Source organism: Dendrobates tinctorius, unplaced genomic scaffold (assembly GCF_039654945.1).
Source record: "Dendrobates tinctorius isolate UK_male_01 unplaced genomic scaffold, ASM3965494v1 ptg000011l, whole genome shotgun sequence".
NCBI classification, from domain to species: Eukaryota; Metazoa; Chordata; class Amphibia; order Anura; family Dendrobatidae; genus Dendrobates; species Dendrobates tinctorius.
Window position 1 is genome coordinate 120,513,416 of NW_027361679.1, and position 4,747 is coordinate 120,518,162.

A 4,747-nucleotide genomic window follows, 5' to 3' on the forward strand; every position below is an offset into this window, starting at 1 on the left:
TTTTGTACGTTTTTTTTCCAAGCTTGCCCTTCCGAGTTTATCCTTCTTGAAAAGAACGTCAGAGATGACACGCTTCCGTCAACGGCCATTCTAAGCTGAATATGCATGCCCTCGTCAGATCGCAGCCGCTAAGCAGCTTGAGGCTGGGCCAGTACCGGCATGGGAGACTGGCTGGAAATCCCTGGTCCTGTTGACATTTTGTACGTTTTTTTTCCAAGCTTGCCCTTCCGAGTTTATCCTTCTTTAAAAGAACGTCAGAGATGGCACGCTTCCGTCAAGGGCCATTCTAAGCTGAATATGCATGCCCTCGTCAGATCGCAGCCGCTAAGCAGCTTGAGGCCGGGCCAGTACCGGCATGGGAGACTGGCTGGGAATCCCTGGTCCTGTTGACGTTTTGTACGTTTTTTTTCCAAGCTTGCCCTTCCGAGTTTATCCTTCTTGAAAAAAACGTCAGAGATGGCACGCTTCCGTCAACGGCCATTCTAAGCTGAATATGCATCCACTCATCAGATCGCAGCTGCTAAGCAGCTTGAGGCCGGGCCAGTACCGGCATGGGAGCCTGGCTGGGAATCCCTGGTCCTGCTGACATTTTGTACGTTTTATTTCCAAGCTTGCCCTTCCGAGTTTATCCTTCTTGAAAAGAACGTCAGAGATGGCACGCTTCCGTCAACGGCCATTCTAAGCTGAATATGCATGCCCTCGTCAGATCTCAGCTGCTAAGCAGCTTGAGGCCGGGCCAGTACCGGCATGGGAGACTGGCTGGGAATCACTGGTCCTGTTGACATTTTGTACGTTTTTTTTCCAAGCTTGCCCTTCCGAGTTTATCCTTCTTGAAAAGAACGTCAGAGATGGCACGCTTCTGTCAACGGCCATTCTAAGCTGAATATGCATGCCCTCGTCAGATCGCAGCCGCTAAGCAGCTTGAGGCCGGGCCAGTACCGGCATGGGAGACTGGCTGGGAATCCCTGATCCTGTTGACATTTTGTACGTTTTATTTCCAAGCTTGCCCTTCCGAGTTTATCCTTCTTGAAAAGAGCGTCAGAGATGACACGCTTCCGTCAACGGCCATTCTAAGCTGAATATGCATGCCCTCGTCAGATCGCAGCCGCTAAGCAGCTTGAGGCAGAGCCAGTATCGGCATGCGAGACTGGCTGGGAATCCCTGGTGCTGTTGACATTTTGTACGTTTTTTTTCCAAGCTTGCCCTTCCGAGTTTATCCTTCTTGAAAAGAACGTCAGAGATGGCACGCTTCCGTCAACGGCCATTCTAAGCTGAATATGCATGCCCTTGTCAAATCGCAGCCGCTAAGCAGCTTGAGGCAGGGCCAGTACGGGCATGGGAGACTGGTTGGGAATCCCTGGTCCTGTTGACATTTTGTACGTTTTTTTTCCAAGCTTGCCCTTCCGAGTTTATCCTTCTTGAAAAGAACGTCAGAGATGGCACGCTTCTGTCAACGGCCATTCTAAGCTGAATATGCATGCCCTCGTCAGATCGCAGCTGCTAAGCATCTTGAGGCCGGTCCAGTACCGGCTTGGGAGACTGGCTGGGAATCCCTGGTCCTTTTGACATTTTGTACGTTTTTTTTCCAAGCTTGCCCTTCCGAGTTTATCCTTCTTGCAAAGAACGTCAGAGATGGCACGCTTCCGTCAACGGCCATTCTAAGCTGAATATGCATGCCCTCGTCAGATCGCAGCCGCTAAGCAGCTTGAGGCCGGGCCAGTACCGGCATGGGAGACTGGCTGGGAATCCCTGATCCTGTTGACATTTTGTACGTTTTATTTCCAAGCTTGCCCTTCCGAGTTTATCCTTCTTGAAAAGAGCGTCAGAGATGACACGCTTCCGTCAACGGCCATTCTAAGCTGAATATGCATGTCCTCGTCAGATCGCAGCCGCTAAGCAGCTTGAGGCCGGGCCAGTACCGGCATGGGAGACTGGCTGGGAATCCCTGGTCCTGTTGACATTTTGTACGTTTTTTTTCCAAGCTTGCCCTTCCGAGTTTATCCTTCTTGAAAAGAACGTCAGAGATGGCACGCTTCTGTCAACGGCCATTCTAAGCTGAATATGCATGCCCTCGTCAGATCGCAGCCGCTAAGCAGCTTGAGGCTGGGCCAGTACCGGCATGGGAGACTGGCTGGGAATCCCTGGTCCTGTTGACATTTTGTACGTTTTTTTTCCAAGCTTGCCCTTCCTAGTTTATCCTTCTTGAAAAGAACGTCAGAGATGGCACGCTTCCGTCAACGGCCATCCTAAGCTGAATATGCATTCCCTCGTCAGATCGCAGCCGCTAAGCAGCTTGAGGCCGGGCCAGTACCGGCATGGGAGACTGGCTGGGAATCCCTGATCCTGTTGACATTTTGTACGTTTTATTTCCAAGCTTGCCCTTCCGAGTTTATCCTTCTTGAAAAGAGCGTCAGAGATGACACGCTTCCGTCAACGGCTATTCTAAGCTGAATATGCACGCCCTCGTCAGATCGCAGCCGCTAAGCAGCTTGAGGCAGGGCCAGTACCGGCATGCGAGACTGGCTGGGAATCCCTGGTCCTGTTGACATTTTGTACGTTTTTTTTCCAAGCTTGCCCTTCCGAGTTTATCCTTCTTGAAAAGAACGTCAGAGATGGCACGCTTCCGTCAACGGCCATTCTAAGATGAATATGCATGCCCTTGACAGATCGCAGCCGCTAAGCAGCTTGAGGCAGGGCCAGTACCGGCATGGGAGACTGGCTGGGAATCCCTGGTCCTGTTGACATTTTGTACGTTTTTTTTCCAAGCTTGCCCTTCCGAGTTTATCCTTCTTGAAAAAAACGTCAGAGATGGCACGCTTCCGTCAACGGCCATTCTAAGCTGAATATGCCTTCCCTCGTCAGATCGCAGCCGCTAAGCAGCTTGAGGCCGGGCCAGTACCGCATGGGAGACTGGCTGGGAATCCCTGGTCCTGTTGACATTTTGTACGTTTTTTTTCCAAGCTTGCCCTTCCGAGTTTATCCTTCTTGAAAAGAACGTCAGAGATGGCACGCTTCCGTCAATGGCCATTCTAAGCTGAATATGCATGCCCTCGACAGATCGCAGCCGCTAAGCAGATTGAGGCCGGGCCAGTACTGGCATGGGAGACTGGCTGGGAATCCCTGGTCCTGTTGACATTTTGTACGTTTTTTTTCCAAGCTTGCCCTTCCGAGTTTATCCTTCTTGAAAAGAACGTCAGAGATGGCACGCTTCTGTCAACGGCCATTCTAAGCTGAATATGCATGCCCTCGTCAGATCGCAGCCGCTAAGCAGCTTGAGGCTGGGCCAGTACCGGCATGGGAGACTGGCTGGGAATCCCTGGTCCTGTTGACATTTTGTACGTTTTTTTTCCAAGCTTGCCCTTCCTAGTTTATCCTTCTTGAAAACAACGTCAGAGATGGCACGCTTCCGTCAACGGCCATCCTAAGCTGAATATGCATTCCCTCGTCTGATCGCAGCCGCTAAGCAGCTTGAGGCCGGGCCAGTACCGGCATGGGAGACTGGCTGGGAATCCCTGATCCTGTTGACATTTTGTACGTTTTATTTCCAAGCTTGCCCTTCCGAGTTTATCCTTCTTGAAAAGAGCGTCAGAGATGACACGCTTCCGTCAACGGCTATTCTAAGCTGAATATGCACGCCCTCGTCAGATCGCAGCCGCTAAGCAGCTTGAGGCAGGGCCAGTACCGGCATGCGAGACTGGCTGGGAATCCCTGGTCCTGTTGACATTTTGTACGTTTTTTTTCCAAGCTTGCCCTTCCGAGTTTATCCTTCTTGAAAAGAACGTCAGAGATGGCACGCTTCCGTCAACGGCCATTCTAAGCTGAATATGCATGCCCTTGACAGATCGCAGCCGCTAAGCAGCTTGAGGCAGGGCCAGTACCGGCATGGGAGACTGGCTGGGAATCCCTGGTCCTGTTGACATTTTGTACGTTTTTTTTCCAAGCTTGCCCTTCCGAGTTTATCCTTCTTGAAAAAAACGTCAGAGATGGCACGCTTCCGTCAACGGCCATTCTAAGCTGAATATGCCTTCCCTCGTCAGATCGCAGCCGCTAAGCAGCTTGAGGCCGGGCCAGTACCGCATGGGAGACTGGCTGGGAATCCCTGGTCCTGTTGACATTTTGTACGTTTTTTTTCCAAGCTTGCCCTTCCGAGTTTATCCTTCTTGAAAAGAACGTCAGAGATGGCACGCTTCCGTCAACGGCCATTCTAAGCTGAATATGCATGCCCTCGTCAGATCGCAGCCGCTAAGCAGCTTGAGGCCGGGCAAGTACTGGCATGGGAGACTGGCTGGGAATCCCTGGTCCTGTTGACATTTTGTACGTTTTTTTTCCAAGCTTGCCCTTCCGAGTTTATCCTTCTTGAAAAGAACGTCAGAGATGGCACGCTTCCGTCAACGGCCATTCTAAACTGAATATGCATGCCCTCGTCAGATCGCAGCCGCTAAGCAGCTTGAGGCCGGGCAAGTACTGTCATGGGAGACTGGCTGGGAATCCCTGATCCTGTTGACATATTGTACGTTTTATTTCCAAGCTTGCCCTTCCGAGTGTATCCTTCTTGAAAAGAACGTCAGAGATGACACGCTTACGTCAATGGCCATTCTAAGCTGAATATGCATGCCCTCGTCAGATCGCAGCCGCTAAGCAGCTTGAGGCAGGGCCAGTACCAGCATGGGAGACTTGCTGGGAATCCCTGGTCCTGTTGACAATTTGTACATTTTATTTCCAAGCTTGCCCTTCCGAGTTTATCCTT

The 4,747-nt window shown here is 51.2% G+C and overlaps 1 pseudogene; it reads left to right on the forward strand.

Moving 5' to 3' along the window:
• Positions 1-4,191: 4,191 nt before the first annotated feature.
• Positions 4,192-4,310, forward strand: LOC141059093 (5S ribosomal RNA; annotated as a pseudogene).
• The last annotated feature ends 437 nt before the right edge of the window (positions 4,311-4,747 follow it).